Below are 13,806 nucleotides of genomic sequence, written 5' to 3' on the forward strand. Positions count from 1 at the left end.
CCAGCATTTTGGGAGGCCGAGGTGGGCAGATCAGGAGGTCAGGAGACCGAGATCATCCTGGATAACACGGTGAAACCCCGTCTCTACTAAAAATACAAAAAACTATCCAGGTGCGGTGGCAGGCGTCTGTAGTCCCAGCTACTCGGGAGGCTGAGGTGGGAGAATGGCGTGAAGCCGGGAGGCAGAGGTTGCAGTGAGCCGAGATCATGCCACTGCACTCCAGCCTGAACAACGGAGCGAGACTCCGTCTCAAAAAAAAAAAAAAAAAAAAAAAAAAAAACCATAATAGCTATTATTACTATATCTTTGCTGGCATCTTATCCTGCTGTTTATCAATTGACAGGTGAAAAACTTTCTATTGTAATTTGTATCTCATCAATTATTGGATTATTTATTTGTCTGATTTTTCTTCTGTATATTTTTCATTCCAATCATTTATTCAATTTTATAAAGTCGTGTTTCTCTTGTTGAATAAGTCACCACTGAACCAAATAAGAAAGTAGTGAGTCTGTTTTTTATTTTTATTTATTTATTTATTTATTTTATTTTATTTAGTTTTTATTCTTTTATTTTTTTAGCAGAAAGTGCAAGATTGAGCTCGAGTTACTCAAATTCAGAATTTGTAAGACTGTTCCAATGCAGAGACGGGGGAAGACCCAGAATCAAGTCTTCAGAAACTTCAATATATTTTTTCAGTCTTGACTATCAGAGTTATGCTGGAGTTGAAAAATGAACTGGAAGGTGCAGCCTTTTCAGAAACAGGCTAACAGTTCCTGGAAAAGTTAAACATAAAGCTACTATATGACCCAACAATTCCACTCCTAGTATCTACCTAAGGGAAATAAAAACATATATCCACAACAAAACTTGTACAAAAATTTTTATGGCAGCATTACACATAGTATCCCACAAGTGGAAGCACCACAAATTTCCATTGGTTGATTATTGGAAAAAACAAAATGCGTTATATGTATAAAATATATCACCCTGCTTTCATGTTTCTAAATAATCTTTTTATTAAACTTTTTTCATTTTTTAAATTTCCGGTTAAATCACATTTCTTATCTCTAAAAGTTATATTGTATCTATTATTGTTAAATATTAATATCATTAATTACTTACTCAATTCCTTTAATATATATAAGCCTGTTCAGATTATGTATTTTTTTTGGGGGGGGGTGTGAGACATAGCAGACTGTGTCTTTCAAGAACTTGTCCATTTCATGAAGATTATCAACTTTGTGTGCATAGAGCTGTTTAAGATATTCCTTTCAAAAATAAATTGTTCTCTCTTTTCCTCTTTCTTTCTTTCTTTCTTTTTTTAAATTATCTTAGAATGATTAATTTATTGATGTTTTAGTTCTATATTTCCTGATTTTGTACAATAAAAACTGAATAATTTCAAAGTCCAAAAATAATCAGAAACAAACAGATGTTATTCTTTTTAAATGATGAGCCATTAATTGACTCATAGTAAAAATGAAGAATTTACATTAGCAAGGTTGTAATGGATGTACAGTAATTTTCTTTTTTTTTTTTGCATTTTTCTTTTTTTCTTTTTTCTTTTTTCTTTTTTATTTTTATTATACTTTAAGTTCTAGGGTACATGTGCATAATGTGCAGGTTTGTTACATATGTATACTTGTGGCATGTTGGTGTGCTGCACCCATCAACTCGTCAGCACCCATCAACTCGTCATTTACATCAGGTATAACTCCCAGCGCAATCCCTCCCCCCTCCCCCCTCCCCATGATAGGCCCCTGTGTGTGATGTTCCCCTTCCCGAGTCCAAGTGATCTCATTGTTCAGTTCCCACCTATGAGTGAGAACATGCGGTGTTTGGTTTTCTGTTCTTGTGATAGTTTGCTAAGAATGATGGTTTCCAGCTGCATCCATGTCCCTACAAAGGACACAAACTCATCCTTTTTTATGGCTGCATAGTATTCCATGGTGTATATGTGCCACATTTTCTTAATCCAGTCTGTCACTGATGGACATTTGGGTTGATTCCAAGTCTTTGCTATTGTGAATAGTGCTGCAATAAACATACGTGTGCATGTGTCTTTATAGCAGCATGATTTATAATCCTTTGGGTATATACCCAGTAATGGGATGGCTGGGTCATATGATATATCTAGTTCTAGATCCTTGAGGAATCACCATACTGTTTTCCATAATGGTTGAACTAGTTTACAATCCCACCAACAGTCTAGAAGTGTTCCTATTTCTCCACATCCTCTCCAGCACCTGTTGTTTCCTGACTTTTTAATGATCGCCATTCTAACTGGTGTGAGATGGTATCTCATTGTGGTTTTGATTTGCATTTCTCTGATGGCTGGTGATGATGAGCATTTTTTCATGTGTCTGTTGGCTGTATGAATGTTTTCTTTTGAGAAATGTCTGTTCATATCCTTTGCCCACTTTTTGATGGGGTTGTTTGTTTTTTTCTTGTAAATTTGTTTGAGTTCTTTTTAGGTTCTGGATATTAGCCCTTTGTCAGATGAGTAGACTGCAAAAATTTTCTCCCATTCTGTAGGTTGCCTGTTCATTCTTTCATCTTTTTTGACAGAGCCTCACTTCATCGCCCAGGCTGGAGTGTAGTGGTGCAATCTCAGCTCACTGCAATGCCTTGTTCCCAGGTCCAAAGGATTCTTTTGCCTCAGCAACCAAAATAGCTGGGATTACAGGTGTGTGCTACCAAACCTGGCTAAATTTTCTTGTGTTTTTAGTAAAGACAGAGTTTCACAATGTGGGCCAGATTGGTCTTGAACAACTGAGTTCAAGGGATCCTCCCACCTCAACCTCCCAATGTACTGGGATTACAGGCATGAGCTACTGCTCTTGGCCACCTTTATTATATATATTTTTCTACCAAAGAAACACATGCACTCATGTGTTTATTGCAGCACTATTCACAATAGCAAATACATGAAATCAACCTAGATCCCCATCAACAGTGGACTGGATAAGGAAACTGTAGTAAGGGGAGAACTGGAGAGAACCAGGAAAGGATGTTTAGTTTGAGGCAGTGCTGAGATAGGATCATGAAGGAAGAGGTGAAGGGAATTCCTGTAAGAGTGGCACTGTGTTGTTGTCCTCCGGTCCCCAAAGAGATTAGCGAGGGCTGCCAGATATACCTTTCATTCATGCCCAGGGAGCCTCAGGTGGTGGTTGGTATTGATAAATCCTTCAACTATGATTTTGTGTTTGACCCCTGTAATGAACAGGAAGAAGTCTTCAATACAGCAGTAGCACCACTCATAAAAGGCATATTTAAATGATATAATGCAATGGTCCTGGCCTATGGGCAGACTTGCTCTGGAAAAAAATCTATTCAATGGGAGGTGCATACACTGCAGAGCAAGAGAGTGAACCAACAGTTGGGGTTATTCCTAGGGTAATACAACTGCTCTTCAAAGAAATTGATAAAAAGAGTGATTTGGAATTTATTCTGAACGTGTCTTACTTAGAGATTTACAGTGAAGAAATTTTGGATCTTCTATGCCCATCTTGTAAGAAAGCTCAAACAAATATATGGGATGATCCTAAGGAAGGCATAAAGATTGTAGGACTCACTGAGCAGACTGTTTTAGTTGCCTTGGATACTGTTTCCTGTTTGGAGCAGGGCAACAACTCTGTGGCCTCCACAGCTATGAACTCCCAGTCATCCCAATTTCATGCCATCTTTACAATCTCCATAGAGCAGAGAAAGAAAAGTGACAAGAATAGCAGCTTTCACTCCAAGCTGCATCTTGTAGACCTTGCTGAATCAGAAAGACAGAAGAAAACCAAGGCTGAAGGGGTTTGTCTAAAAAAGGGTATTAATATTAATCGAGGCCTTCTATGCTTGGGAAATGTAATCAGTGCTCTTGGAGATGACAATAGGGTGACTTTGTGTCCTGCAGAGATTCCAAGTTCACTCCACTGCTTCAAGATTCTCTAAGTGGTAATAACCATACTCTTATAATAGCCTGTGTGAGTCCTGCTGGCTCCAATCCAGAAGAAACTAAATACCCTTCCCTATGATGACAGAGTAAGAAAAACCAGGAACCAACCTGTTGCTAATATTGATCCCCAGACAACTGAACTTAATCATCTAAAGCAATGGGTAAAACAGCTACAACAGCTACAAGTCTTGTTGCTACAAGCCCATGGACATACCCTGCCTGGATCTATAAATGTGTAACCATCCGATAATCTACAATCCCTGATGGAGAATAAAAGATTAAGTCGTGGTCTGAGCGAGGCAGCTGGTCAGACAGCCCAGATGTTGGAGAGGATCATTTTGACAGAGCAAGTGAATGAAAAAATGAACACCAACCAGGCACGGTGGCTCATGCCTGTAATCCCAGCACTTTGGGAGGCCGAGGCAGGTGGATCACAAGGTCAGGACCATCCTGCCTAACATGGTGAAAACCCATCTCTACTACAAATACAAAAATTTAGCTGGGCATGGTGGTGGGCACCTGTAGTCCCAGCTACTCGGGGGGCTGAGACAGAAGAATGGTGTGAACCCAAGAGTTGAAACTTGCGGTGAACCAAGATTGCATCACTGCATTCCAGCCTGGGTGACAGAGTGAGACAATGTCTCAAAAAATAAAAAATAAAAAAAATAACGCCAAGCTAGAAGAGCTAAGGCAGCATGCAGCCTGAAAACTGGATCTTCAAAAGCTAGTGGAGGCTTTGGAAGACAGGAATTGAAATAAAATGTAGAAATAATTTGTAACCTGCAGCAATTGATTACCAAGTTATCGGATGAAAGTCCTGCTTGCATGGCTGCAGCCATTAATACTGTGGTGGAACAAGAAGCTCAAGTGGAAACCAGTTCAGAGAGGAGCCGGTATTCTGATGCTTTTACCACTCAGCATGCTTTCTGTCAAGCTCAGATGTCGAAGGAGTTGGTTGAGTTGAATAAAGCCACTGCACTGAAAGAGGCCCTAGCTAGGAAGATGACTCAGAACATTTGCCAGCTACAGCCCATTCAGTTCCAATACCAGCATAATATAAAAAAAACTAGAACTGGAAGTCATCTATCTGCAAAAGGAAAAGGAAGAATTTGTTCTTGAACTTCAGACAGCAAAGAAGGATGTCAACCAAGCCAAGTTAAGTGTGGCCACTGAAAATATCTCCAGGAGCTGGAGGATCAAATAGCTGATCTGAGGAAGACACCAACTGAGCAGTCCAAACTTCTGAAACTAAAAGAATCCACAGAGCATACTGTCTCCAGTCTGAACCAGGAGATACGGATGATGAAAAACTAGTGGGTACAGTTAATGTGTCAAATGAAAGAGGATGCTGAGAAGTTTAGACAGTGGAAGCAGAAAAAAGACAAGTAATACAGTTAAAAGAATGAGTCAGTAAGAGGCAATATGAACTTCTCAAATTTGAAAGAAACTTCAAGAAACAATCCAATGAGCTAAGATGTAAAACAGAGGAGGCAGCAGCTGCCAGCAAGTGTCTCAGGGATGCTCTCCAGAAACAATGGGAAGTCGCAGATAAGCAGAAAGAGACTCAGAGCCATGGAGTGGAAGGCACTGCAATCTGGAAGAATTGGCTTGGAAACAAAATTGAGGTTATGGTCACTACTCAGGAAGCCAAACGCCATCTGATGGGCTCCTTGAAGATAGAAAGATCCTGGTTCAGGATGTGGCTCAACTCAAAGAAAAAAAAAAAAAAGGAATCTGGGGAGAATCCACTTCCTAAACTCCAGAGACATACATTCTCCCTTACTGAAGTGCGTGGTCAAGTTTCGGAGTCAGAAAATTCTATTACAAAGCCGATTGAAAGCCTAGAGACTGAAATGGAACTCAGGAGTGCTCTCAGATAGCTGAACTACAGCAGAAGCTGCTGGATACAGAAAGTGAAGACAGGCCAAAACAATGCTGGGAGAATATTGACACCATTCTGGAAGCCAACTGTGCCCTGAAATATTTGATTTGAGAGCTGGTCTCCTCCAAAATACAGGTCAGCAAACTTGAAAGCAGCCTGAAACAAAGCAAGGTCAGCTGTGCTGACGTGCAGAAGATGCTGTTTGAGGAATAAAATCATTTTTCTGAGTTAGAGACAGTTATAAGCTGAGCTGGTCAGAATGGAGAAACAGCACCAAGAGAAGGGGTTGTACCTTCTCGGCCAGCTGCAGCAGAGCCAAATTGCAGAGAAGCAGTTAGAGGAATCAGTCAGTGAGAAGGAACAGCAACTACTGAGCACACTGAAGTGTCAGGATGAAGAACTTGAGAAGAAGCAAGTAGTGTGTGAGCAAAATCAGCAGTTTTTAAGAGAATGAAATCATGAAGCAAAAACTGACCCCTGACCCTTCTCCAGGTAGCCAGTAGACAGAAATATCTTCCTAAGGATACTCTTCTATCTCCAGACTCTTCTTTTGAATATGTCCCACCTAAGCCTAAACCTCGTGTTAAACTTCCTGGAGCAAAGAATGGTCATCGAGGATCTAAAATATTGTTCAAAGCATTCTGTGAATGAGCATGAGGATGGTGATGGTGATGGTGATGAGGGGAATGATGAGTAATGGAAGCCAAAAAAATTAGTTAAGGTGTCCAGGAAGAAAATCCAAGGGTGTTCCTGCAAGGGTGTTCCTGCAAGGGTTGGTGTGGGTGGAGGAAGCAAAACTCAGACTGTGGTGTGGACTGTAGCTGTGACCCCACAAAGTGTCAGGACCGCCAGCAAGGCAAGGATAGCTTGTACACCATTGAATGGGCCTAGGATTCTGAAGGCTCCTTCAAACTGGAGTATCCTACTGAGGGGATCCCAGGACTGAGCTTCTTTAACCCTGTGTGTGCCACCCCCAATAGCAGGATCCGGAAAGAGATGTGTGACGTGGAGCAGGTGCTGTCAAAGAAGACTGCTCCAGTTCCCCTACCCCTTTTTGACCTCCCAGAGTTGAAACATGTAGCAACAGAATACCAAGAAAACAAGGCTCCAGAGAAGAAAGAGAAACAAACTGGCCGGCAACACCAGATTCTTCTCTGGCTTCTCCCCTATCGAACAAGAGGCCCACTGAATTTGAAGTCATCATCTCCACCCCCAGTCTCGCTTGGGAGACGTTTTCAGGTTGCAGTCGGAGGGGTTTCTTAAATGACTTCCCTGGATTTCAGGTTTCTTGCTGTTGAAATAAGAAAAAGAGCATTACTGAAAAGAAGGTAAACTTTGATGGATGTTGGTCTTCAGCCTCCAGCCCCAGACTCCTACTCCGTTCTCCAGAAGGGTGCTAAGCCACCTACTGAAAAGAGAACCTACTGACATTCCTAATGACTCATCAGGAATCAGTCCTCAGTATCATCCAGTTGTTTCTTAGTTTTGAGCAGTTCAGGCTGTCTCATGACAGGGATGAGGCCAAGGCTTTCTTATCTTTTGGTTGTCCCTGCTTAACGGAGGAGACTAGCCTAGGATGGGGGCCTGGCTAAGATCTTTTACTCCAACTCAGAAATGGATTTGTGATCTTCATCTTTGCTTTCCTGACATTCTCTGAATTTTAAGTGTTTCAATAGTACTCTCAATCGTCTGCCATGTTTCTGAAGTAAATGAATTATTATTGTTATATTTTATTATACTTTTAGTTCTGGGATACATGTGCAGAATGTGCAGGTTTATTATATAGGTATACATGTGCCATGGTGACTTGCTTCACCCATTGACCCATCATCTACATCAGGTATTTCTCCTAATGCTATCCCTCCCCTAGCCCCCCACCATCCAACATACCCTGGTATGTGAGGTTCCCCTCCCTGCGTCCATGTGTTCTCACTGTTCAACTCCCACTTAGGAGTGAGAACATGTGGTGTGTGGTTTTCTGTTCCTGTGTTAGTTTGCTGATAATGATGGTTTCAAGCTTAATCTATGTCCCTGCAAATACATGAACTCATCCATTTTTATGGCTGCACAGTACTGACTCGTGTATATGTGCCACATTTTCTTTATCCAGTCTATCATTGATAGGCATTTGGGTTGGTTCCAAGTCTTTGCTATTGTGAACAGTGCTGCAATAAACATTTGTGTGCATGTGTCTTTATAGTAGAATGATTTATAACACCCTGTAATGGGATTGCTGGGTCAAATGGTATTTCTAGTTCTAGATCCTTGAGGAATCGCCACACTGTCTTCCACAATGGTTGAACTAATTTACACTCCCACCAACAGTGTAATAATGTTCCTATTTCTCCACATCCTCTCCAGCATCTGTCGTTTCCTGACTTTTTAATGATCTCCATTTTAACTGGCGTGAGATCGTAGCTCATTGTAGTTTTGATTTTCATTTCTCTAATGAGCAGTGATAATGAGCTTGTTGTCATATGCTTGTTGGCTGCATGAATGTCTTCTTTTGAGAAGTGTGTGTTCATATCCTTCACCCACTTTTTGATGTTTTTCTTTTTTTGTAAATCTGTTTAAATCCTTTGTAGATTCTGAATATTAGCCATTTGTCAGATGGATAGGTTGCAACAATTTTCTCCTATTCTGTAGGCTGCCTGCTCACTCTGATGATAGATTCCTTTACTGTGCAGAAACTCTTTAGTTTAATTAGATTCCGTCTGTCAGTTTTGGCTTTTGTTGCCATTGCTTTTGGTGTTTTAGTCATGAAGTCTTTGCCCATGTCTATGCCCTGAGTGGTATTACCCAGGTTTTCTTCTAGTTTTTTTTTTTATAGTTTCAGATCTTACGTTTAAGTCTTTAATCCATCTTGAGTTAATTTTTGTATAAGGTTAAAGAAGGCATCTAGTTTCAGTTTTTTTGCATATGGCTAGCCAGTTTCCCCAATACCAATTATTAAATAGGGAATCCTTTCCCCTTTGCTTGTTTGTGTCAGATTTGTCAAAGATCAGATGGTTGTAGATGTGTGGTGTTCTTTCTGAGGCCTGTGCTCTGTTCCATTGATCTATATATCTTTTTTGGTACCAGTACCATGCTGTTTTAATTACTGTAGCCTTGTAGTATAGTTTGAAGTCAGGTGGTGTGATGCCTCCAGCTTTGTTCTTCTTGCTTAAGATTCTCTTGGCTATACGGGCTCTTTTTTGGTTCCATATGAACTTTAAATTAGTTTTTTTCTAATTCTGTGAAGAAAGTCATTGGTAGCTTGATGGGGATACCCTTGAATTTATGAATTACTTTGGGAAGTATGGCCATTTTCAAGATATTGATTCTTTCTATTCATGAGCATGGAATATTTTTCCATTTGTTTACATCCTGTTTTATTTTCTTGAGGAGTGGTTTGTAGTTATCCTTGAAGAGGTCCTTCACATCCCTTGTAAGTTGTATTCCTAGGTATTTTATTCTCTTTGTAGCAATTGTGAATGGGAGTTCACTCATGATTTGGCTCTCTGTTTGGCTATTATTGGTGTATAAGAATGCATGTGAGTTTCACACATTGATTTTGTATCCTGAGACTTTGCTGAAGTTGCTTATCAGTTTAAGGAGATTTGGGGTTGAGACAATAGGTTTTCTAAATATACAACCATGTCATCTGCAAACAGAGACAATTTGGCTTCCTCTCTTCCTATCTGAATACCCTTGATTTCTTTCACTTGCCCGATTGCTCTGACCAGAACTTCCAATACTATGGTGAATAGGAGTGGCGAGAGAGGGCATCTTTGTCTTGTGCTGGTTTTCAAAGGGAATGCTTCCAGCTTTTGCCCATTCAACATGATATTGGCTGTAGGTTTGTTATAAATACTTCTTATTATTTTGAGTTATGTTCCATCAATACCTAGTTAATTGAGAGTCTTTAGCATAAAATTGTGTTGACTTTTATCAAAGGCCTTTTCTGCATCTATTGAGATAACCGTGATCTTTGTCATTGGTTCTGTTTATGTGATGGATTATGTTTATTGATTTGTGTATGTTGAACCAGCCTTGCATCCCAGCGTTGAAGATGTCTTGATTGTGGCGGACAAGCTTTTTGACCTCCTCCTGGGTTAGGTTTCCTGGTATTTTATTGACGATTTTTGTGTTAATCTTCATCAGGGATATTGGCCTGAAATTTTCTTTTTTGTTGTGTCTCTTCCAGGTTTTGGTATCAGGATGATGCTGCTCTCAAAAAATGAGTTAGGGAGAAACTCTTCTTTTTCTTTTGGTTAGAATAGTGTCAGAAGTAATGGTACTAGTTCCTCTTTGTACCTTGGGTAGGAGTTGGCTGTGAAGCCATCTGGTCCTGGGCCTTTTTTGGTTGGTAAGCTATTAATTACTGCCTCAATTTCAGAACTTGTCATTGGTCTATTTAGGGATATGACTTCTTCCTGACTTAGTCTTGAGGGATGTATGTGTCTGGAATTTATCCATTTTTTCTAGATTTTCTAGTTTATTTGCATAGAAGTGGTTATAGTATTCTCTGATGGTAGTTTGTATTTCTGTGAGATGAGTGGTGATATCCCCTTTGCCATTTTTTATTGTGTCTATTCGAATCTTCTTTATTTTCTTCTTTATTATTCTGGCTAGTGGTCTATCTATTTTGTTAATCTTTTCAAAAAGCTAGCTCCTGGATTCTGGGATTTTTTGAAGGGGTTTTCATGACTCTATCATCTTCAGTTTTGCTCTGATATTAGTTATTTCTTGTCTTCTGCTAGCTTTTGAATTTGTTTGTCTCACTTCTCTACTTCTTTTAATTGTGATGTTAGAGTGTCAAGTTTACATCTTTCCTGCTTTCTCCTGTGGGAATTCAGTGCTATAAATTTCCCTCAAAACACTACTTTAGCTGTGTGCCAGAGATTCTGGTGCATTGTGTCCTTGTTCTCATTGGTTTCAAATAACTTATTTATTTCCACCTTAATTTCGTTATTTACCCAGTGTTCTTTCAGGAGCAGGTTGTTCAGTTTCCTTGTAGTTCTGTGGTTTTGAGTGAGCTTCTTAATCCTGAGTTCTAATTTGATTGCGCTGTGATCTGAGAGACTGTTTGTTATGATTTCCATTCTTTTGCATTTGCTGAGGAGTGTTTTACTTCCAATTATGTGGTCAATTTTAGAATAAATGCAATGTGGTGCAGAGAAGAATGTATATTCTGTTGATTTGGGGTGGAGAGTTCTATAGATGTCTATTAGGTCTCCTTGGTCCAGAGCTGAGTTCAAGTCCTCAATATCCTTGTTAATTTTCTGTTGCACTGATCTGTCTAATATTGACAGTGTGGTGTTAAAATCTCCCACTACTACTGTATGGGTGTCTAAGTCTCTTTGTGAGTCTCTGAGAACTTGCTTTATGAATCTGGATGCTCCTGTATTGGGTGCATGTATATTTAGGATAGTTAGCTCTTCTTGCTGCATTGATCCCTTTACCATTATGTAATGCCCTGCTTCGTCTTTTTTGATCTTTGTTGGTTTAAAGTCTGTTTTATCAGAGACCTCTGCTTTTTTTTTTCTGTCCATTTGCTTGGTAAATATTCCTGTATTGCTTTATTTTGAGCCTATGTGTGTCTTTGCACTTGAGATGGGTCTCCTGAATACAGCACACTGATGGGTCTTGACTCTTTATCCAATTTGCCAGTTGGTGTCTTTTAATTGTGGCATTTAGCCCATTTGCATTTAAGGATGATATTGTTATGTGTGAGTCTGATCTTGTCATTATGATGCTAGCTGGTTTTCTGCCCGTTAATTGATGCAGTTTCTTCATATTGTCGTGGTCTTTACAATTTGGCATGTTTTTTCAGTGACTGGTACCGGTTGTTCCTTTCCATGTTTAGTGCTTCCTTCAGGAGCTCCTGTAAGGCAGTCTTGGTGGTGACAAAATCTCTCAGCATTTGCTTGTCTGTAAAGGATTTTATTTCTTCTTCACTTATGAAGCTTAGTTTGGCAGGATATGAAATTCTGGGTTGAAAAATCTTTTCTTTAAGAATGTTGAATATTGGTTCCCACTCTCTTCTGGCTTGTAGGGTTTCAGTAGAGCAATCCACTGTTAGTCTGATTGGCTTCACTTTGTGGGTAACCAGACCTTTCTCTCTGGCTGCCCTTAACATTTTTTCCTTCATTTTAACCTTGGTGAATCTGATGATTATGTGTCTTGGGGTTGCTCTTCTCGAGGAGTATCTTTGTGGTGTTCTCTGTATTTCCTGAATTTGAATGTTGGCCTGCCTTACTAGGTTGGGGAAATTCTCCTGGATAATATCCTGAAGAGTGTTTTCCAACTTGGTTTCCTTCTCCTTGTCACCTTCAGGTATACCAGTGAAAAGTAGGCTTGGTCTTGTCACATAGTCCCATATTTCTCAGAGGCTTCATTCCTTTTCATTCTTTTTTCTCTAACCTTTTCTTCACACTTTATTTCATTAGGTTGATCTTCAACCTCTTATATCTTTTCTTCTGCTTGATTGATTCAGCTATTTATACATGTGTATGTTTCACAAAGTTCTCATGCTGTGTTTTTCAGCTCCATCAGGTCATTTATGTTCTTCTCTAAACTGGTTATTGTAGTTAGCAATTATTCTAACCTTTTTCAAGGTTCTTAGTTTCCTTGCATTGGGTTAGAATATGCTCCTTTAACTTGAAGGAGTTTGTTTTTACCACCTTCTGAAGCCTGCATCTGTCAATTCATTAAACTCATTCTCCATCCAGTTCTTTTACCTAGCTGGTGAGTAGTTGTGATCCTTTGGAGGAGAACAGGCATTCTGGTTTTGGGAAATTTCAGACTTTTTGCACTGGTTTTCCCTCATCTTCATGGATTTATCTATCTTTGGTCCTTGATGTTGGTGACCTTCAGATGAGGTTTTCGTGTGGACATCCTTTTTGTTGATGTTGATGCTATTCCTTTCTGCTTGTTAGTTTTCCTTCTAACAGCCCCTATGCTGCAGGTTTGCTGCAGTTTGTTGGAGGTCTACTCCAGAACCTTTTTGCCTGGGAATCACCAGCAGAGGCTACAGAACAGCAATGTTTGCTGCCTGTTCCTTCCTCTGGAAGCTTCGTCCCAGAGAGGCACCTGCCCGATGCTTGTCGGAGTTTTCCTGTATTAGGTGTCTGTCGATTCATACTGGAAGGTGTCTCCCAGTCAGGAGGCAAAGGGGTCTTGTACCCACTTGAGGAGGCAGTCTGTCCCTTAGCAGAGCTCAAGCACTCTGCTGGGAGATCCACTGCTCTCATCAGAGACAGGAGGCAGGAATGTTTAAATCTGCTGAAGTTGCGCCCACAGCTGCCCTTTTCCCTCAGGTGTTCTGTCCCAGTGAAATGAGAATTTTATCTATAAGCCTCTGACTGGGAATGCTGCCTTTCTTTCAGAGATGCCCTGCCCACAGAGAAGGAACATAGAGAGGCAGTCTGGCTACAGTGGCTTTGCTGAACTGTGGCGGGCTCCACCCCATTCAGACGTCCCAGAGGCTTTGTTTACACTGTGACGGGAAAACCACCTATTCAAGCCTCAGTAATGGTGGAGGCTCCTCCCCCCACCAAGCTTGAGCATCCTAGGTTTACTTCAGGCTTCCGTGCTGGCAGTGAGAATTTCCAGCCAGTGGATCTTAGCTTGCTGGGCTCTATTGGGGTGGGATCCACTGAGCTAGACCACTTGGCTCCCTGGCTTTAGCCCCCTTTCCAGGGGAGTGAATGGTTCTTCCTTTCTGGCATTCCAGGTGTCACTGGGGTATGAAAAAAATAATAATAAATAAATAAAAACTCCTACAGCTTGCTTGGTGTCTGCCCAAATGGCTGCTTAGTTTTGTGCTTGCAACTCAGGGCCCTGGAGGAGTAGGCACCGGAGGGAATCTCCTGGTCTGGGGGTTGTAAAGACCATGGGAAAAGTGCAGTATGTGCGCTGGAATGCACCCTTCCTCATGGCACAGTCCCTCATGGTTTCCCTTGGCTGGGGAAGGGAGTTCCCCAACCCCTTGTGC

The 13,806-nt window shown here is 40.6% G+C and overlaps 1 pseudogene; it reads left to right on the forward strand.

The window, feature by feature from the left end:
- Positions 1–3,040: 3,040 nt before the first annotated feature.
- On the forward strand, positions 3,041–7,017 carry LOC102131881 (chromosome-associated kinesin KIF4A-like; annotated as a pseudogene).
- Positions 7,018–13,806: the final 6,789 nt, after the last annotated feature.

This window comes from Macaca fascicularis, chromosome X (genome assembly GCF_037993035.2).
Source record: "Macaca fascicularis isolate 582-1 chromosome X, T2T-MFA8v1.1".
NCBI classification, from domain to species: Eukaryota; Metazoa; Chordata; class Mammalia; order Primates; family Cercopithecidae; genus Macaca; species Macaca fascicularis.